The sequence below is a fragment of the Lagopus muta genome, chromosome 9 (genome assembly GCF_023343835.1).
Source record: "Lagopus muta isolate bLagMut1 chromosome 9, bLagMut1 primary, whole genome shotgun sequence".
In the NCBI taxonomy this organism is placed as follows: domain Eukaryota; kingdom Metazoa; phylum Chordata; class Aves; order Galliformes; family Phasianidae; genus Lagopus; species Lagopus muta.
Genome location: NC_064441.1, coordinates 17,223,144 through 17,245,972, shown reverse-complemented (window position 1 = coordinate 17,245,972; position 22,829 = coordinate 17,223,144). Strand labels below are relative to the sequence as shown.

Here is a 22,829-nt window from a genome sequence, read left to right as displayed (position 1 = left end):
TATATAATTTACATTTAAAAAAACCCAATAAATTCTGTTACTAAATTCCTCTTTCTAGTAAGAGTGAAAATAATAACCACTAAATGTCCATTGCTCGATGTCCTAGAGCTGCAAAAGTAAGACTGAGTGCTTCAAACTAGACTATAAGTTATGTGGATTCTATTTTGAGCTTGATGCTGTTCATCCTGTTGTTTCAATTTAATTATATTTAGCCTTCAATCTATGCCCAGCAGCCATAATATTTCACATTTTGTTAGTCTGTCTGGTTTATACTGCCTAGTGACTTAAAATAGCTACAATTCAAAACATCACTTCAGAAAATTAACCCTAGAGCAGTATTTACAACCTATCAACACTTCTGTGCAAAAGCAAAAATATCACAAGCACGTCACTGACAACAGTAGTTGCTGAAAGCAAAGGGGAAAAAAAGTGAAAATTGAGGAAAAAAATATGTACAGATTTAAGTTCTGAACTGTTTAGCTGTCTAGAAAACAAATATGACAGCAGATATTGCAGATACTTTATTATAACTAAAATTAATGTGCTTAAGCATTTCTATTAAAAAAACCCACAATAGTATTTTCTCTGCCAAATATTAAGCCAAAGACAGTACTTTTACTTTACCTGTTTTCAGCAAATTTGGTCTTCAGTAGTGACTTAGCTTTAAACATACTTTTAAGGTATTTTTAAGGAAATGTTTTAGACACATCAGTTATCCTCACAAAAGAACCATTGTTTTGCTGATTGGATTTTTAAAAATTAAATTGCAGTAATTAAAATGCTAAGTATTTTTAATAACTTGAATTATAAAGTTACATGAATTTTCCTTGGAACGTGGAATAATGCATGAAGTTTATGTATTTTTTGCAGGTAGCTGAATTACACATCTATTGTTCCTGTAAAACAGTTGTTTCAAACATTATAGTCCCACAAAATCTACAGTTTTTACAAACGTTTGCTAACCTAGCTTATTCTCCACGTTAAAAAACTCTTCCAATGAATGTACTTTTCTCTAACCAGTATTGCTTATAAATTTTAATACTAGTAATCTATATACAAGAAATTGTCTCACGACTGTGCATCATAGCATTAGAAGGTTCCAGTACGTGCAAGCTTTTCACAAATTCCATTTTGAACGTAAGTACAATACAATACAGACTAACCTTGGCAGTTGCTCCAATTTTATACTTTGTGAGATTTTGGAGGCCTCACCTTCAGTGATGTTTCAGTCTGAGTCCCAGTTGCATTGCATCTCTTCAGACAGGAGCTATAACATCTGTTAGGAAGAAATCATGTTTCAATGTTTCTTACTGAAACACAGTATTTAATTAGCAAATGGGATCCTACGTTCTAGGGTAGAATATAAACATACACTCTTTCTTGGATTTAAGTGATTAGCCCAAACATAAAATACAAGGTTCAGCATCTCAGCAAGCAGAAATTATTGCTGCTTTGTTTTTCTTTGTTGGTGGTAAAGTTTTGTTTGTTTCTTGAAACAGACAAAAGTCTCCTAGCTTTCCCAAATCAACCAACAAATATGAGAGAATGCAACTATAAAATATCCACAACTCAATAGTACACTAGTAGAAATGACAGTTGTTTTGTTTTTCCCATCTAACATGAAAATCTTGTGAAGACGATGCCTACCAGCATTAGTATTGCAGGACAGTAAGTCTCACTGTGAGACCTACTATGACATAAGACGTCATGCCTTACGGGGTGTGTGTATATAAAACTAATCATTTGTGATTTTTTTTGGGAAGCGATGAAGTTGTCTCTAATATAGAGGAAGATGCTTTCTCAAGAATCATCTTTCACACAAAACTTAGCCTGGCCCAAAACACGAAGAGAAATTCCTTTGCATTAATAGTTAACTTTCAAATTTATCTGTAGGAAATAGCATTGATTATGTTCTGGACATATAACATGTAGAATTTAAAAAAAGTAGATAATGAGTGCAGCTGAGATCTAACCTGCTAAATCTTCAAATCCAGATTTACCATTACATCTTAATGCTGAGTGAGAGTTAGGCTCTGCCTCTTGCCCTTGGGGTGTTGAATGACACCCTCAGGGTCCTGCTGGAAAAGAATAAAAGCTTTTCCTCTCAGCTAACTATTAAAGAGCAAGTCAGCTGCACTCCAGGAACACCTATTAAAGCCTAACAGAGGCTCATAAAAACAGTTACTTAAATATTAAAGCCATTTCATTAGAAGTGGCTGGAACATAAGAAAGCAGACATTTCAACTGATTCAAGCCCCTACTGGTTTTAAAAGAAAATTTGTGTCTTGACATTTATAGGCATATGCAAAGAAGCAGTGCAGTAGACAGACATTTTATTGTTAACTTCAAAGAAAATCAATCTTTAAACCACTTATTTCTTAAATCCTGCAATTTAAGATAGCATCAGCTCTCTACATCAGGGCTACTGTAAGCAGCCATTTAAAGGACAGATAGTCCAAAACAGATCTTGGCCAGTCAGACTCATTAATATCAACTGTAGGGTCAAAGTTTATGAATTCCCTCAGGATACAAAAAACATCAGAAATACCATTTGTGTTTAGACAGATGTGAAGGCACAACAGATTATAGACTTACGAGGCTTAACAGAAATAAGGGTGCAAAGGGAAACAAAAGGAAATGAATACAAATAAAAGACCTTAAAATTCTCAGCACTGAATTCAAGATAACATAAAACTAGTCCTAAAATAATCTTGTCCTAATTCCATAGTCACACCAAATATTTAAGATGTTTGTTTTCCTTGAAGTGTAATACTAACATTAATCACTAAAATCAAAGTTCATTTTACTTCTGCTACATACTCTCCTACACGCTTTCCACCCTAAAAACTAGCAGAACACATTTCAGAGAAATTCTATTGTGAAAGTAGATGAGAGGACAGTGCTTTCTGCATGAAGCAGAAATTACTGCAGCTCCCAAGTAGAAGCTGCACATGCAACTTGGGTTTGGACTGCCTGTGAGCGTCCTCAATAGCTGCTCTCATTTGAAAAACAGTTCAGTTCTGACTAAATGGGAAAAGTCTTGCATATGATGTTAAAAATGTTTGCTATGTAAGAAATGATTGAAACTTTCATTTATTCTTCCAATGCAAAACACAAGAGATTAAAGAAACATGAAAATGAAAGCCCAAGAATGTGACAGCAATGCCCACCCATCAAAAGCACAGCACTCATCTTAAACCTTTCCCTTTTGCAGGCAAACCATAACTAGGCTGGCCAAAGAACAGAACAAAACGAGCTATGACTCAGCACTGAGAAATGGCAGCTTTGCCTACTCAGCATCCTGAATTCTTCAACTAAGGAATCATAAATCAGAGCCATCCATCTCCTTTACTCTCTTATACAGAAGATCAAACACAGTATGCAACTCATCTTACATTTTTTCTCTTAATGATTTTTACAGAGACTACCAAAATAATAATGTAAATTGATATCCTGAAGGGTTTTACTATCGAACAAAGATAGTAGATTATCTTTGCTAACAACGCCAAGAGGTCACCTTGGTAACATAATGGGATTGCACTCAATTTGGTTCTCATCATTAGTTTATTTTTCTGTTTAAAGGCTGCTTCTTGATAGATTTTTTCTGTTTTAATTTTTTTTGAAGAACTGACTTTAAAAAGCATAACAACCCAGAACTCTGAATGAATGCAGCCCTACTGCTCTCCCACAAACTGTTTCAGCCCCTGTAATTTTCTAAGAGATACCACATAGAAGAATTATAACTAAAATAAAGCACTATTGTTTGGCTTTGCCATCTCTGTGGTAGTCCCTAAATTTTAAAGAAAATATAAAATAAAGTAATATATTTCCTAGAGAAGTAAAAAGGAAAATAATCATTAAAATTTGCCCATTGCTTCTTGATGTCATATACATTAATTTTGGGGATAGAATTCCCAAGCTCAGTATCTTGAAACACTTCTTCTGCTGGAGGGAAAAAAAAAAGAGGTGGAATATAAACAGATCAGTATGAAATTTCTCTAAGAACGTTTCACATTGCATCACTGTGACTTGCAGTCTGCCTCCTCTCAACACCATACGTGATACACTAACACACAGCACTTGACCACAGTGCCTATTTGCCCGCTCGCTTTGCCCAGTTTTGGCTGGGCAGAGGACAAGGTTGTTTCTTGAGTTAGATCCTAGAGACTCTGATCATAGCACTTTGCAGAAAAGTGCTTTGTCCCCCTTAGCTTGGGGGAACAGTCTGCAAAACTAGAAATTCAAAGCAGCCATTCGTTTCTTCTACTGTTTCTGAGCAGGCATCAAAAAGCTGGAACCAAACTCTGGTTGCACAGACAGAAAGTTTAGCCCAACATGCAAGTTCACTTCTTCCCTACCAGGTTAGAAAACAGCATTAGTATAGTGGGTCTCACTATATGCAAACCCTACTACAAGGGTGTGCTTCAGACATGAAACATTTACATGACAATCCCAGGTTTTAAAGTGGGGTCTCCAGCTCTCATGAGTGCTAAGAGATGTTTTAAAATAGTTTCTTACTAAATAGAGGGAAGTCAAAATAACAAACAGCTTCTAATGTTGTGATTTGTATGTGAGCCTCATGTTCTTTGGGTACCTGGTGGTTTCAATATTGATATTGTCAAGTTTAACAGGTTCCAATGTGCAGGTCATCTTCCTCTGTATATCCTGCCATAAAAGGCTTCAAGGAAGATACTGTTTTTTCGTATTTTTTTTTTCTAGCAGTAGAGTACACATAGTATGAAGAATTACTTCAGTACTACTTCAAATGTAGAACTTTAAACTTATTTTTCAGTCTTTGCAAGAGAGTTGAAAAAAAATAGATGTAAATAAGTTGTCCACTTAAAAGATGCATTTCATAGCTCAGCCTGCTAGTTCCTTTCTCCTGAGTCAGCAGGGAGCCGAAGGAGACAAGACAGCTTCCCCCTGATAGCTTCAAGAGGCTAACTAGCCTAATTTGATATCTTAGCAGCTCACAAGCATTGAGCACAGAAAGTAGATGGCTGGCAGGATATCAACATTTTCTTTTTTAAATGCTAAAATTTCCAGGCCTTTCAACCCTCATTTTAGCAAGCTGATGGATTTCTTTACTCCCTTTCACTCTGTCAGTGGATCTTTCTAGAAAAATTCCATTTGACATTGGGATTGAGGTGTTTGTGCTTCAGGCAGCTGAAATGTGTTGCCTCAGGAATACAAAGACAAACACAACTTAAGGCAGACCCTGAGGGAGAAGAAAAAAAAACAACAAAAAAGAATAAAAGCATAGAGTATATCTTACTAACAGTGCTTTGCTGCAAAGAGGAATGCAATATCCTGAAAAGGGCCTGCTTTACTTATATTTCTACAGAGAAAAAAGCTAATCATAAAAATAGAAGGCATTTATAAACTATTTAGGATCAATCATGCTGCTCTGATTGGGAACAAAGTTACATGCAAACAGAGCTGTTATTAGCATAATCCTAGAAGTTTTCTTGATACTATAAAAAATTTGACACGTTTACCAATCATGTGGCAACATTACACAGCAACTGCACAAAACGTGTTCACACAAATATTTTTCTTCATGTAAAAAAAGTAAAAAATGTTAAAACGCTTTTTAAAAAGCAAAACAGCATTTTCAAAATGAAACAAAAAAATCCTGTTGGAATGATGCTGATGATCCAGAAATAGAGCATCAGAAAGCAGTTAACTACCCAATTTAGACTGTATTTCATACACTCTACATTTCTTTAACCATTATTTTGTCATCTATTTCCTAATAGCTTTTCTTTAGATCCACCTTAAGTGACTGGAACTTCCAATGAGCAAAGGAACAGAAAAGGAGACTCAAGCATTGGATCACAGCCAGAAAAAGCAAAGCTGCTGCCACCATATGTTAAATACACAGGTACGTGTCACTTCACATTTGAATTCAAACTTCCTCAGTGTCTGCAATTTCATTTTAAAAAGTGTGCGATGATATGAGTAGACATTTTAATACCAATTTCAGTACCTTTATAATATTACCTGAACAATGATTTTACAGCAGACAATCAACCACACTCACAAGTGATGTCCATAAATTTATTAATGTTTAAATAATTAAAAAAAAAAAATCAATAAAGGCTCAAATACATAAGCTCAAAAATAAAAACACCGCCGTGTTGTAGGACAAAACAGGAGGGCAGGAAAGTGAGGAAAACAAACAAGGGAAAAGAAAAACAGCATTTAAAAGCCACCATAGAAATCAGCAAAACACTACCAAGTGTTCAGAAGGGAGGCAGGGCGAGGGGGAGCCAGAGAAGCAGAGGGTGCCAGAACTTCATGCAGTATTCTAAAAAGCTTTGATAGAGGTTTACATGCAGAACTTTCAAGTTAATGACAAAATAGTGGGTTATCAACAGGAAACAGAGGTGCAGGAATGAGCTGCGCTGAAAAGTGATTAAAAAGATCTTTGGCTGGGCTGTTTAAACATACAATCAAATTACTTTCCATCAGAGCAGTCTAGAAGGAAAAAAGCTATTTTGGGGAAAACAAACATGCTTGCTAGCTACTATGCTCAACTCCAAATAATGCCACTATGTAATCCTTTCACTGAAAGCACATTAAGAAATTCAGTAGGCATTTGGTTACTTAAGAAGGACAATTCTGATTACAGAAACATTGAACAATGGCTTAGTTCTTTCCAGTTACTGAAAAGTTCAATGAAAATGTAGTACTGAGGATTTAATGAGGGCATAAATTATTGTTTATCTCCTGCTCTGCTGCTAGAGATTCTCTACAAAATCTCAAATCATTAATAAATAGGAAAAGCAAATTACAAGAAGTTCATCCAAAGGTCAGCTTCTGCACCCTGTCAAACATGCAGAGCCAGTAAGAAAGTCCTCAATGGAAGCAAATTGTGTGAAAAGAAGCAGGCTTAGTATAGTCAGAAATGCTGGTGAAAATGCATCTATCCTAAGAAAAAAAGTATGTACAGAAACTTCAGAAATTTCCAAGAACATTAATGTATTTCAGCATACCAGGAAAGAAATGTGACAGTGTATAATTTTAATTAATACAGCATTCAATTTGTATTACATTGCAATACTGAGGTTATCCAAAGATACTTTGATCAAGATTTCTCCCCCGTCACTGATCTACTTATTTTTTTGCCTAACAAAGTGAGAGAATCTGACAGACACGATGCTACCTGGACTAATTCTATAAACTAACACCAGCAACTTTCAGCTAACCCAGTGGTACTACTGACAGGCAAAGTACAGGAAAAGAAAGGTTAGTTATAAATATGCTTTTGAGTATTCATCAAGATCCATATAGATTGATAATCAGAATAAGAAGCCCCTGTTAAAGTACAAATTGAAATTCTATCAAAGAATGTGATAGTAGAAGCTCGCAGGCCAGTAGGTCAGCTTTCAAATCCATTGTCCTTACCATAATCTTAACTCTTAATTCCCTGTTTCTCTTTTGTATTTTTCCCTCTTCTCTTCAAAACTAGGCTATTACACTGCCAACTGAACAACAATTAATTAGTAGGCATTGATAGCAACTTATTTTTAAGCAGCTATGTCTTAAAAGCAAACAGATAATGAAAAATAAGTAGTATTCAGTAATACAGATGTCAAGGGTTAAGAGAAAAGAAAAACTATGTACAGCAATCAGAAATTCTCCTCCATCAGAAACCAGAATTAACCATTGCAGTCAGACCTTTTTGTTGGTGCCACTATATCAAAACAAAACCAACAAGAAGGCAGAAAAGGCAAACAGTCAAAGCAAAAGGAAGCAGAGCAAAATAAATCCCAAGCTTTATTCATTACCTTAGCTTTAATTTTTCCCTTCCACTGGTGGCAATTTGTTCTCCATCACAGAAGAGAGTAAACTTGTTTCCAAACTCAGGAGAATTCAAATTTCTCCCTTCCAGCAAAGACTTGCCATGTTTTAAAGGAGCACGCGGAATGTGAAGGAGGCACATAAATTACCATTTGTAAACACTGTTACTAAATCTTTCAGAGTTTTTTCCACAAAACAAACAAAACAAACAAACAAACAAACAAACCCACTGATTCTTATTTGACTTTATTCAATATCATTAAATTGCCTCACATAACTCAGCACAAAATCTTCATTGAACAGCATTTAACACAGACAGAAAAGCACAGGAAATACAACTGAAGACTGAACAGTCACATTTAGCTTTCTTCAGGGTTTTTTAAGCCTCAAGGTTAGAGATCCTATTACCAGTATCACCTCTGGACAGGACGGCGTCCAGTCCTGCTTTGCTACAAGGCATAACAAGAGTCCTTGACACCTGCGTTATCACCTTTTTCTGCCAGCACTACCTTGTTTGACACCAGCATCACACCTCTGCCAAGCAAAACCGAGAGCCAGTTCTTGCCTGCTGACTTTTTAGTTGAAAAGCAGTCTGGGGCCGAGTCTGGGCATGTTTCAAGTTTACCTTATGTATCTCTCCCTAACCTGTTTGCTATGCTCTGATAAGATGCAGGCAATCACTTCCTTCAATTTCAGCTAAACACACCAAGTGTTAGGGCACTGCTTCACCTCAGCAGTTGGGTTCAATCACAAACAGAAACAAGCCATGTGTCAGCTCAGCTCGCACAGCGCTCTCATACCTGCTCTGTATGAACAAGTATCACCATAAACAGGTCTTCCTAAAAATTTAAAACACAGAAGTTAACGCTTTGGTCCTTAATAAAGGACCACATATTCTAATTAGCTACACTAACAATAATTATTACAAGTCACAGTAGACTAAATAAACATCTACAAATATACTTTGCAACATTATAACACAAGTGTTTCAAAACCCTATAGCAGTAACTCAAAAGACAATATCCTGAACTGTTTGGACTAGCAGACAGTGTTTCCCTAGCAAGAGACCAAAACAGAAAAAAAACAGACAAAAAAATGAAGCATCAGAAAATGGGAAAACCTCACCATACACATCTGAAGGGCTGGCAAATGAAGAATTTGGAAACAGTCAAAATCATTAGCAAAAAAAAGTTATCTAGTTATCTTAGTAAGATTTACTCTAATAACACTGACAGTAAGTGTGGATACGTAAGTGAAGTACTGTGAAATTAAGCTCCTTTGAAGACAGATAAGTAAAAACTCTTGTTTGATGAAACTGGTTTTCCTGCTCTAAAGCAAAATCCTTGTAGACACAGCTACATCTGGACATCAAAGCAACGTACTTATTCTTATAGTCCCAGTGCTGTTATTCACGAAGGAAAAGCATTTGAGACATTAGCTGTTATCATTATTAAACGTAAACTATTCTATTACAAACACCTGAACCAAGGCAGAGAAAATAAAGCACAACTATACACATGCACAAGATTTTTTTTTTTTTTCTTCCTATTAAAGCATTTCTTCAGCCACTATTACTCCAGGAAACGAGCAACAGGATTGCTGCTCATGGAGAACCCTGTCCCAAACACGATGACTGGGACACATCCACTGCCTGGCTTCTCAACTGCCCACGCCTTCAATACTGGCACGATTTTGGTGGGCTTGATCAAATCACTGAATGTCAAGATTACAGGATAACAGCCCCAGACTCTAACGGTAACTCTACCATCTGCAAATTATGCTTGGTATGGGGAACAGAAGAATTAATTATCAGATAATACAGAGTATAAAGATTTGATTGGAAGCCAACATATCAGAGTCTTTTACCCACCCTTTGAAAACCGTGAGCATATCATGTCTTTAAGACTTCTGTTTTTAAAGAAATTAAGGTACAGACAAAGCACTGATTTATTTCACCTCCTAGTTTTGTTGTAAGCTACTGAGATCTTAGGTATCCTTTAAAATGAATGCATATGGCCATGAAGACAACCACTAAGGCAATTGTGATTTTCAGAGCGTTTTCTACAAATATTATTTCCTTTTTTTTTTTTTCTTAATCAGCATCAATGTTAGCATTTGTATTATTGTGATCATCTCAATCAGAAAACACAATACTTAACCCAGTCAGTATTCAGAATTCTTAGAAGCTTTTCAATGTTTAAGTATTTCTATACTTGTAATTTACTGTCCAACTGACTACAATTAAGTCTTGATGTAATAAAACCATGTGTATGTTACTATTCAATGCATTCTAACAGTAAGTTCATACTTAGTCAAGGAATAAAAATTTGCTTAGAAACGTCTACAGACCCCACTTACATTTTAAAATGCTATAAAACCTGCAAATTTACATTGGTACAGACAATGAATTTTCTTGCACAGAAACCACTACGAGATCACGCTACTCTGACTTTTGAGTTGCAGAAATAAGTGACATTCAAATTCATACTTTGCTTAGGAAACATGTTCACAGAAATTCCCAAGGGTTAAAAATGTTAAAAACAAAGGCATTAAGCTTATGAATAAGAATAAACTCAACAGGGTATTAGTTTATCATCTGACATCTTTACAGTTTCTCTTGTTAGTCCAAACAGCTGCAACCTTTCCTTAGCCAAAAGGTAGGGACACTGACTTGTATTACAGTAGGTGGCTAAGAGAGCACATCTGCTAACCAGAATGAACCATATTCACATCTTTAGCTTAAAATATAGACATGCACTTTCATTCTAACTTGAAGCTGCTAACACAACTGAACATCAGTTAGCAACAGAGATGCACCTAGAGCAAGCAACAACAAAATGCTGAACCAGCTTCTGAAATCCTCTCTCTCCACAGCCCAGAAAAACTTATAATATTGTAATTTAGGGATAATACTTAGTTACAAACAGCAGTGACTCAAATTACTTAAAAATAATTACCTAAACTGACCAAGACAAGGTTTGTCCAATAGTTGTTTTGCCAGTAGGAAGACAGCGTTTTTGTTTAATTCTGCCAAAGGAGTATTTTGTGTTAGCAACACCATTACCAGTGGAGTGCATACAGTACTCCTCTCTGACAATATAAGCTGTACTGGGAAAAGGCAAAGGTAGGCTACAGCAATTACCATTATAATCAATGCTTCTGCACGCACAGTCAGGATAGTCAAGGTTGAAAACTCCCTCCTTCTCCTTTCTTTTTCTTTCTGGCAACTTGTTTTGCCTGCAAAGGTGACAGATACTGGTCTGTTTTGTTTAATTTTTACAACTAACTTGGGTACGATGGAGGGAAATGAACTAAGGATTTCTAGCCCCCACAGGCAACATTTTCATGTTTTGTGTGTTTTGTGCGACTTTGTTATCCTATTTCCATATTCTAACCCCTGCATGGCTCGACACTGGTGCATAGTTACTCTCAATTTAATGTCTCTTGTAAGTTTTACAAGCATGCTGTTTCTCCTTCCAGTTAAGTCACAAAACAATTTATAAATGCAGACCTAACAAAGATTCCCAAGGTACCCTTCTTGCCTCTCCACAGTTCAATATTTGTTATCATTACACTTTTTTTCTAATCAAACTACTGCTGCAGTCAATCAGTAGCAACACAGCCACATTACCCCAAAGGGCATTTTCAAATGGTTGTTAGGGGAAAGCAGACCTCCAAAAAGAGTAATATTGAAAATCTCAAAGCATTTCTTCTGTCATTGCAGCCCTGCTGTTTCACTTTTCCAGCCCAGTTCTGACTTTAGTTTTACATTCACTTCAGAGTAAAACAGGGTAAAGAAATGATGAATTAAGTTCTTGGTGAAGTAAGAAGAAAGGAATATGAATATAACAAAGAGGCATTTTCACTAGGACATATTCCACCCATCAGCCTCTGCCGCCAGTTGGGATGTTCCAGTTACACCAAACTCACTCATACAACTCCGAAAATGCCAGTGCAAAGGTTAAGCAAGCAGTGGCTACTCTTTGCTGGAAGTATAAGCACAAGCATCATGTGCTCCCTAAAAGAGAGGAAGTCTAATTTTAAGGTGACACTGCACAGATCTAGAAGGTTAAAAAAAAAAAAGTAATTAAATTTGACCGTTTGCTCAGATAGCATTTACTCCAGGGAAAAGGAGATTACACCTGGCCACTAAAGCCAAAACATCTGCTGAACTCATAAACTATTGGATTAGTTCTGCCCCAGGAAGCCAACCTGGTGTACATACTCTTTACAAACAAATTTAGCTGTGCATTGTAAAATGCAGAAAAGAGAAGTTGTGCTGAATTAGCTTCTGGTTAGAAAGAAAGAGGTGAAAAGGGAAGCATGCTTAAATGCCGAGTGCAGGCTTCTTCCACAGACTTCTGCAGTTTGTATTAGAGACCACACTTGAGCTGTAAGCCTAGCTTGCAGATACAGTTCAGGAGTTTAGGGAACTCTTCCACTCCAAAGACAGCTAAGGCTTATGTTCTCTCTACTTAATATCCTTAAGCTATTAAACAGTCTCACAGAATCTTCTTATCCCTCAGGTGAGTCTCTGCTCCCAAAGTAGGGGGAGAAAACAGTGAGTACAGTAAAAGCATTTCGGATAGGGAACCCCAAGTCAGTATTTTGCCATGTCATGTAAATAAAATTGACACAGTATTTTCATTTGAAATACTGCTTCTTTATCAGGTCTAATTCTTCATTAGATCCCAAGATTTCGCACACTGCATCTGCTCAGCCTGTACCAAACTAGGAAAAATCATTTCCTATAGCAAACTCAGTTAACTTCCTTGACAGAGATAGAATTGGATGCTGTGGGCCTTTTCAATCCATCAGAGTTGTTCTGGTTTCCTTCTTTTGTATGTCAGGTAGGGAAGAACCCATCTTTATTTCACATATTAATAACATTTAAACACACTGGGGTTTCTACCTAGTTTACTTTGAAGAATGACACTTCCAGACCAAACGTACTAGAACAATTCTACATTCATCAATAATTACTGAAACTGAAGCTAGGTAAAATTTTAATTGATCTTTTGAAAGCTGAGACAGGAGAAGTCACAGACCAAGCGTTCTATAGGTATTAACTTCACCACATGTTCCAAGTGAAAGCCGCATTATGTCATAACATAAACAACCATTGGACTAATTCCAAGATTGGGTTTTTCACAGCTGTGAACAGGCAAAGAGCAACATGCTCAAAAATGCTCAAAAAGTCCATAGCAAAGCAGAATGTGAGATTCATCAGCAAAGGCTCAAAAGGACTGTATCTTGAGGCCAGCCAGTAACAATTACAGAGAACCTGAAACACACAGAGATGAATTGTTCCAGGTAGATGCTCACGAACATTGGGTATTTGCAGATATATCTTCAGAAAGCCAAAACACTGACAAAGTTATCTGTCCTCTACACAGGAAAGTAGTGCTACTTTTCTTACAGTCAGAAATAATGCAGGCAAGCAACAGTACAAAGACATCTTCAGATGCTTATCCTATCAAAGTATTTTAACTTCCTTCCCCTAATACAGAATGACTTTTTTTTTTTTCTAAATGCACCATTCATAGACCATCTTGGAGGACTGAAATTTCACTATGAATTCCTCCTTAACTATTAATGCTAAAAAGCAGGATGTAGCACACTAAAAAGGATCAGTGTTCAAAAAGAATAAAAGAAAACACAAGAGATTTGATAGAAAATACTACAAAGCAGAACTGTTATAATGTTTCTGTTAATAAATACCTAACTTGGGCCACTGGATAAGTGGTCTTTCCTCACTGAACCACATACAGCGCCTCACATCCTCTCCCAGTTGCCTGAGATAATCTCAAACTCCCAGTAAAATTTTTGAAATGGACAAAAATTCCCCACAAGAAAGAAACAAGCCGGCCCCCAAAAGAGTTATCAAACATGCCCTAGAAAAGGAGAAGATCAAAATCAGCAGCTACTTTTACATTTTCTGAGCAGGGTCTCCTCAGCTGCTATTCTTCAAAGTCAACAGACAATAGATTACCAAGCACAATCTAATGACAAAGAAACAGGAGCATACAGAACACAGTTTTGGGAAAGGATGATTCTTTCGCATGTGTGCTCCAGTTTTTGCCCACTGCCCCTTGTCCTGTTGCTGGGCACCACGAAAAAGAGCCCCAACCACCTGACACCTGCCCTTGATATATTTATAAGCATTGATAAGATTCTTCCCTTCTCCAGACTGAACACGCTGAACAAAGCAACTTACAAAAACTCACAGTAACCACAGGCAGGTAGCCATTACTCAACGCACTTTGCCAGCACATTCATTTTCTGCCCTAATACATGACACACCACAATTATTACCCCCTTACTATCACCACATTCACAGCAAAACATTAACAGCACGTTTCATTAAAAATAAATTATCAAATACAGAGATTATAAAACTTCATAGTTCTGTGAAAATAGCTGTTATTTTTAATATGCACCTTGAGGTAACAGGAAGTTGCCGTATGCACTGCCTTCCCTTTACACCATGGAACATAAATGGTTACTAAAAACTTGCTGGATTAACAGCCTCAAACAGGGCTAGTTTTAATTTCTGTGACAGACTGATCTCCAATAAATACACTGTGGTTTTCCTAGAGGCATTGCTGTTTATCTGATAAAACAGTACAAGTCTGACACTTATTTTAAAAATAAGTTTTCAATGCTGAGCCACAGACAGCTCAGAATTATCATGTATTTAATTCCCTTACTTCTACTGAATGAACGTAACTGAACTGCATGAATTCAGCACAAATTTATGCCGCAGTTTAACGGCAGCCAGCAGACAGATCACTTATCTTTTGCAGATTAAGAGGTACGAGGATCACCAGCAACCATAGGAATGCCAAACATATGAGGTTCTGCCAGTTCATTAGGAACGTTCACTTTAAGATATTAATCAGAAAACAAAGATAAGGAAGCTTACTAAGGAACAAGAGAACATGACCAAAAAAGGGCAAAAGCCCAAACCAAAGAAATATTCCACCCAGACTTCTCTCCTGCTGCTGCAAAAACTCCAGAGGCCACAGAACACCGATAATTTGGAAGGCATCCCCAATCCAACCCTAGACAACTCTGAAACAAAGACACAAAGATGACAGAAATTACATTGTTCATTTTATACGTTTTTCTAGGAACGTACAAATGAACCTAGAGACCACAGTGGGTGAAATTAATTCTGGTGTTACATCTCCATAACAAAACCCTTGAAGTTATAGGGTGCATCCAGTAGCCTGCATTCCAGTCCCAGGCCCTGAAGTTTCCAGAGGTAACCTTGGTACTTTATCCCCCCAGTCTCTGATTTTCAGAAGCCTTTTAGGGCATTTTTGGAAGCATTCAAAGCGAATCATGAATAATCGTTGTTGCAATTACTGCCTCTTCACTTTTGCTTCTTGTTCAGAAGGACACCTTGAACTCAGGACTCAGCTCTTAGGCTGGCCTGCACGATCAGTACTGCAAGATCCGAACATACGAATTTGAATGTATATTCACTTACAAATAAGCTGTACTGTAGTTTTGGGGGAGTAAATGTGTTCTAAGAATATTTTTGTTTCAGTGCATTTTGTTGCCAATCTAGATCGTACGAGAGCAAAGAAAAAGTTCACTGAACAACCACGCAGACACATGACACTGGCTGAGCATCTTAGCATGCCTGAAGTGACAAAACACTCTAACACACACTGAGCTGAATTGATTTTAAAGGAATGGTGTTATCATTGATGTAGATCAACCTCTTTCCTAAAACCAAAAGGTACTGTACAATAGAGGTCAGGAACTCTGCTGCAGGCAGGTGCTAAGTTAGCTCTGTTCTGCTCCACTGACAAGGGCATATTTTTGGCTCTGACAAGGTGTTACCAAGCTGACAAACAAAGAAAAGAATTCAAGACTAATGCCTCTACTTACTAGCACTCTGAAGTAGAACTTGCATCTGAAATGGGCACTTTTTACAGGCAAAATTAAGACGACTGCATATTCCTAAACATTAAAATTAATCTTATTAGAAATTATTTTAATGGATGGTGGTAACAAGAAAAGTCAAAGTCAGAGTGGAATACTGAAGATATTTGGAATATTTAGACTTGGAACAGTTTTGCATGATGAAAATATCAGTAAATTAAGTGAAACAGAAGTGTACTTTTCCAACTCACCCCAGCAGAAACCCCATAGGACGCCTGTGGGACACCTTCTCACCTTTATGAAAGGATCTTTCCAGTCAAAGCCATTTATATCTGCTATCCCAATGTGATTATCATGCAATCATGTAAAATAATCACCATCTAATGCTAATCAGCAGACATCAAACTTCAAGAGCTGAAACAAATTTTATTCCACCACACAAACCATATCCTATCTGTAGAACTATGAATATTTCATGAGGTACAGTTTTCAGAAGCAAATGTTTTACTTCCATTAATTTTGCCTATGTTCTGCTTTCCAAAGGTCTTTTTAATCTGAACTCTGAGATATTTTTGGAATAAATAAATACACTGTAATTGTCTAAATGTTCCATGAGGTCATTTGTTTGAAATTCAAAAGTTTCACACACTTTGTCTGTAAATTCATAATTCATACATCCCTGGCACTTGATAGACAAGATTTTAGTAGCTTCATTCACAAACAGTAATAACTTGGGGGCAAAAATATCATATTTTGCAGGTAGTTCCCCTGACATAAATAGATGTATGATATTGCCATTGTCTTAATTGCTACATAATTTATACTTGCTTAACTCCACATCCATATACTCTCACAACCACTTGTAGATAAAAACACCAGAGCCCCAAGGCCATCCCCACCAGTGATAACAGCAAACAGACTTTCTGAAGAATCTACAAGAAACAAGGGTATCAGAACGGTTCAAGAAGTGGCACTTTCACAAAAGCACAGGATTTGCAGATGCATCTTGGAAAAACATACGAGAAATTCTGAAGGTTTCTATATAATGAATGTTATATGAGGGCTGCTCTGAAAGTAATGCCTCCTTTGTTAGGATGTTTGCCCACATCAGAAGTGATGCTGGTGGGATGGCAGCAGAGGTTGAACCTTCTCACCAGTGTTCTGTTACCTCTTGTTGCTGTGTGACAGATGGCAGCAGAGGAGCAGTCTGACAAAAAGGTGTCTGACACAGAAGCAAAGGTGTGTCACTGAATTCCTCCATGCAGAAAAAAATGGCACCCATTGACATTCTGAATGTTTCTGGAGACCAAACAGCAGATGATGTGCTTCAGCAGCAATGACTATGATGTGAAAGACAAGTCTGGTTCCACACAGCCATGCAAGCTCTTATTCATTTCAGGTAAAAATGCATAGTTAATGGTGGTTGAAAAAAATGTTTCGTAGCTGAGAATTTGCTTTGCTAAACAGTGTTATCGTGCTCTTCGTACCTATTGTAATTCCTGGGGAAATAAACAGGTTTCAGAGCAACCCATGTAGATGCTGTGTGGCTGTACACACAAAGACACATTAGTGCCTAAACAGAGAAAACATAACTGGATATATTGGTGTTTAAACATCCGTTCAAGGAATACTTTAGTAACATTAGTACAGCACAGTATAGCATTAAAAGAATAAATTTCAAGTTCAAAGTTGCACATACAGCCCACTGACAGCACAAGCAGTTTGCTTCAGGTGAAATTTTCTCTTGTTCACACAGCCATGAATAGCCAGCAGTACATGGAAGGAAAGCACCTGAAACCTGACAAATCCCAGGCAGTTTGTTTCTTCCAGGTATTGTATACACATCTAAGCAGAGATACTCCAACCAAGAAATGAATGTTAAGCCAACCATTAATCAAAGCCAAAATACTCATATCTGGTTTTAAATCCTTATCATCTGGTTTTAACTTATTAAAAGCCACCACCAACAGAACAAAAACAACTCGTGCATAAAATGAGTGTGTGTTGTGTGCATCAGTTCTGCTTTCAGCAGAACTGGATATCAAACCTGCCTCAGCTACCCACATGAGTTATGCATAAGGAACAGGAAATGATAAAATTATCCATGAAAAGTCAATGGCGTATTATTTGAATTTACAGGCAGAAGGAAACATCACTCAAGCTGTAATTGCATCAAAGCAGCATACTGGTGAAACAATTTGCATAGGATTTGCAGTTGCAAGATCCTCTCTCCCCAGCATTAAAGCCAGTCTACCTTGGCTGTATTTCTGAACTGCTGGTCAGCCTCTGCCAGAACAGACAAGCTAATTCCTTATTTCCTGTCACCCACGTTCTCTGGGAACAAGCATACATACACCAAAACACAAAGTTATAACAGAGCTTAAGGGAAGGACAGACACAGGTGTGCTATGCAGAAGCAATTAGCACTGACTCAGTTAAGAACTGACTAGCTCAGTTAAGAAGCAGAAAGACCTGTTAACAGGTCTCATGTATGCTTGTCAGAGTAATATTACAGTAACAGTAGAAATGGCCAGAGGATCAGGAACAAAAGGACTGCTGAGTACATAAATACATAAAATGCAAAGTAAGTGGAACCGTACACCTAAAAAATCATAACTACTTGATACCTGTAGCATCGAATTTCTGACACTAGTAATTACTTATATAAAAACATGATTATACAGAAAGGACTGCCTTCTTCTTGAAGCCCATTTGTGCACTTAGTGCCCTATGACAGACCTGAGAGTTCTCATAAAGGCATACGAATGGTTTCTTCCCATCCACCCGAGCTGATGTCTCAACCTGTACTAACAGCCTCTGGGTGTATGACCAAGGCACCCATTGGCTTGCCCTTCCCAGGACTCCTCAGAATTAAGCTCAGTATTAAAATGCAGCTCTGTGAGAGCAGGGCTATCAGAAGTAACTGACACGGCTTTTATCTTTTAACAATTCCTATCACATTTGCGACTCAGGGCTAACAAACACTGGATGGTAAAGACATCACAGTAAGTAGCTAATATAAAGAATTCACACCAGTTTAATCTTAGTACTGTTTTTTAAACAATATCGAGTTAAGCAGAATTTATACAGAACTTAGATAACCTTTGTTTTGGTGAGGATTTAAAAAGTACCTTTGGTAATCTTTTCCTATCTTCCATTCTTCCAAGAACTGCAATTACATACAAGGAAAAAACCCATGCCTAATTAACCACTTCTTAAAAATGCACTTCCACTTGTGAGGAGGCATTCAACTATTTCTGAAGTGGCTATTCGTCTCTGCCAAAGAAACAAAAAAAGATGAAAAATGAACGGTATGAGTTGAGCACAACTCTATCTCACCTTGCAGGCTATCATCTTTTCCTTGATCCCTTGAGAATGCCCCACAGCTTCTTGATTTCCCAGAGATTAACATTTTAACATCTAATTACCACTGAGAGCAATCATAGCAAACTGCAACAGAGCTTCCAGAATGCAATATGCAACAGAGAACAATCTGTTTATATTAAAGTTAACTGGTCTTTCAGGAACTAATAATATTTGCTAAAATAAAAGGTAACTGTAGTCCAATAAGAATGATTTTCATTCTTTGTCACCAAGCTGGAAGACTAAAAAAGATAGTTTCCTTCAAGGATAAGAAGGCATATAGGGACATACTTGTCCCTAACTGATAAGTTCCATACTTCTTTTGTCCAACAGATGTTTAAAATACATTTACAGTGTACAAAGTAGATTATTCAGTAGTTCTCTATGACTAGACCGTTACTCAGCAGTTTTAAAGCACAGTTTTATAAACAGACAATAGAAGACTCTTACAAAAAAAAAATGCATATTGGTGTAAGAGGTATATAACAGTGTGCCAAAAAGTTAAATGATACAACTAAGGACACTTACTACTGGAATGCCCCAGAACTTGTATCAGGAATGACATAGGAAGAGTTTATTGCTATCTTTGTTTTGCGCTGTAGATTAATGCAGTTGTCACACTAAACAAAGCCTTGAAATCGAAAGGTCAAGGAATAAAACAAAGACTTAGAAACTTGCCAGTTTTTTATGCCACTTGAGAAGGAGTGCTTAAAATGGAATAGGCCTAACTTTTCCTATCAGCCAATGTAACAGAAATGTCTATTCACTTGCACTGCTACAGTGGCTCTAAGCTCATCTCTGTCCTCTGGAGCACCGATGAGCTTAGTGAGCCCAAAATGAACGTCGTTCCTCTTTGCATTGCTGGATATTATTCCAGCTGTAGCACAGGCTCAGGATACCCAAATCATGTTTAGGAAGAACAGAGTGGATATTTACTATCATTTTATCAGTGAGATCCTGTATCAGAAGGTGTAACCATGACAATATCAAAGGAAAAAAAAACTAGGATCCTTCACAGCCACCAAGCAAAGAAAGTCAACTTGCCTCCTCTCCAAAGGAAAAGCATAACAGGACTCAGATGCAGGCATTAACAGGTATCACACAGTTACATCTGTGTACATTTCAACAGAGCCTGTCTCACTGAAAAGGGGCATATGATGGAAATACACTCAAGAATTCACCCAAGAGAAGTTCAAAAGTAGTTTTGCTGGAGCATGCAATTCATATGATGATTACAAGACAAATATAAAAAAAAATAAGAACGATGCTGAACGAAACAATTGAAATCAGGGCCTTGAACTCTCAGGAAAAATATCCAGTGGGTGTTTGCGTGTGTCCTGGAATAGTTGCACTGAGAACTGAGTTATGTCAAATCCATTCCACATAAAATCAACTGTTCTTTACACATAACATTGCTATGTAACTCTGTGTTACAGCTGTTTAACACATGGCCAATGAGTAGGCTTTAAAATGGAAACTCTGGGGAAGATTCCAAAAGCTTTATTACCAGCTTTAACAGGCACCAGACTTTTCTCCATCAGAACATAAAATACATCTAGATAGACAAAACTACAATATTTCTGATTAGGTAAATATAATTAACGGGAAGCTTATAAAATGCCTATGCGGTTATTCTCAATTTGAATTAAAGCTCTTTTAAAATTAACACAAAGAAGAGGGACCCACTTTCATTTAGACTGTTAATCTAAAGCGATTCAATCAACTCCCTGAACTGACATGTCTCCTTTAGAATTGCAGTCCTTCCTAGAGATATTACTATCTCTCCTATTTCAGGAACAGGTATTCACAACTTCCCACTATCTCTGTGTAATCAACAGCAGAAAAAAAATATTATTTGATTTGTAACTCCATGTGCAAAAACAAGCCAACAAAAAAACCCAAGCACTACAAAGCAGTACTGTCCTTCCCCCCAGGTTATAATATATTGTTACAGAATTACTGAAAACATCGTTAAGAATCACAGAAAGACAACAGAATTCCTGTCTGCTGCTCTATTATTTTTTTTTTTTAGTTAATAATTGTATTTCACAATCAATATGGGCCATAATCAAAGAGAACATTCTCCTGCAACGCACGGTGCCTTGCCCCCTTGGGTCAGATCCCACTGCCAACACAAGGACTGATAAAATGAATGTTTGGTTTGAAAAGCTCACAATCAAAGCCCAGGAAACACCCCAACACTGTGCTTCTCTGCAAATTGTTCTATGACAGCACTTCCAAAGCTTTCCAGAATTAAATAAGGAATAAATGTGCGTTTAACAAATGTGTGTTTGCTAACAGCAAACACAGATGTACCCGTAAGTCTGAATGTCTCCAGTGACACCACACCATTTCTCCTGATGATGCAAAGGCTTCTAAACATTCTTTAAGAAAGGCTCCCTCCTAACTGTGATTTATTTCTAAGAGATGCTTGCTAAAATACGAACATTTCACTTCTGTTGCCACAGATGAATAAGTTACATACAGGTTTTAGTATATTCCTGTAGAAAACAACATTGGGATCCCTTCACAGCGAATGCATACCTGACACACCTGCTGCCACCACTACCACGCACACAACAGGCTGTCACCACAGTGATGCAGAAAGGCCAAAACTAAAAGGATTCATTTACAGCCCCAACCCTTTACCACAAGGGGAGGCACGGTGGTTCTGCAGCCATGGGGACCTGAGGGCAGCCAGCACGAGGCCGGGGGCTGCGCACAGAGGCTCTGCTTCGGCCAGACCCCTAAGGCCTCACAGGCGTCACGTTTGTGATAAAAGGGAAATGCAAACCAGTTATTCTTGGGACGCATCTGCAGCACACAGCAGGCAAATACATGCTTTTACCTTGTGTTTTCTTTAAAGTCCTTCAGATCCTGCATCTCGAAAAAAAAAATCCATGAAAGTATGTCTGAGGTATTTCATTTTCCTTGTTCAGCACTCAGAGAAACAAATAAACAAAAAGCCCGAAACACCACAGTTCTAAATTGAATTATGCTTTTCTCGAGCACACCAAGAAGCAGCAGAACTACCCCTATGACAACGACCGTAAGGATGTGAAAAACGGGTGGCAAAAAACACCATTTTACCTCAAGGTGTTTTGCTTTTTTTTTTTCTTCTCTAAACACGACCCCAGAGAGAAGCTCTCGCTGGCGCCCACGTGAGCAGCCCCGCGCCCGCGCTCGCGCCACCGCCGTTCCGTCGCGCCGAGCACAGCGCGCACAGACGAGCACGGCGCCTTCCCGCCTTTTCCCGCGGCGCCATTGGCCGCCGCCTGGAGTTGACCCTGAGGGACTGTGGGGCTGCCCACCCACCGGCGAGCAGCGCCGCCGGGCCCTCCCTCGTCCGCTTCCCGGCGCCTGCAGGCAGGAGAGGTTGCTCGGTACATCTCAGCGTGTGAACGGCTGACCCTTCAGAGCCCGTTCTCTCAGGTGCGAAAATAATAAAAAAACCCAGCATCACTGTAAGATGTGAATAGAGCTGAGAAACACCACTAAGAAACTGCCATGCACAATTACTGAAGTAGGTGCAGGTTCCATACTTACTACATGCACTATTATTCATTTGTGTCAATTTTTCCTAATTTTCAGTAGAAAGAAACCCAGATTGCATTCCATGCAAACATGCCCAAAGCCACCTTGAAAGAGTTGTGTGCAGGATGAGTTGCAGGAAAGAGTTTCAGCAGGATGAGTACGAAGCAAGGAGGCACGCCGTCCCCACCGCCCTGCTGAGGCTGCAGAAGGCCCTGCAGAATCATTCCTGT

At 38.0% G+C, this 22,829-nt stretch overlaps 1 protein-coding gene across 3 annotated transcripts in view; it reads right to left on the bottom strand.

The window, feature by feature from the left end:
- SPSB4 (splA/ryanodine receptor domain and SOCS box containing 4) overlaps positions 1 to 22,259 on the bottom strand; it is a 169,069-nt gene extending 146,810 nt beyond the window's left edge. Inside the window, exons 1-2 of one of the 3 annotated variants that reach the window (XM_048955303.1) lie at positions 22,156 to 22,259; positions 1,164 to 1,276 (exon numbers count right to left, since the gene is read on the bottom strand). The gene's annotated coding sequence lies outside the window, so the exon portion shown is untranslated. Of the gene's footprint in view, positions 1 to 1,163; positions 1,277 to 22,155 lie in introns of those variants that run through there. The other 2 variants (XM_048955305.1, XM_048955304.1) reach the window with 2 other exon arrangements.
- Positions 22,260 to 22,829: the final 570 nt, after the last annotated feature.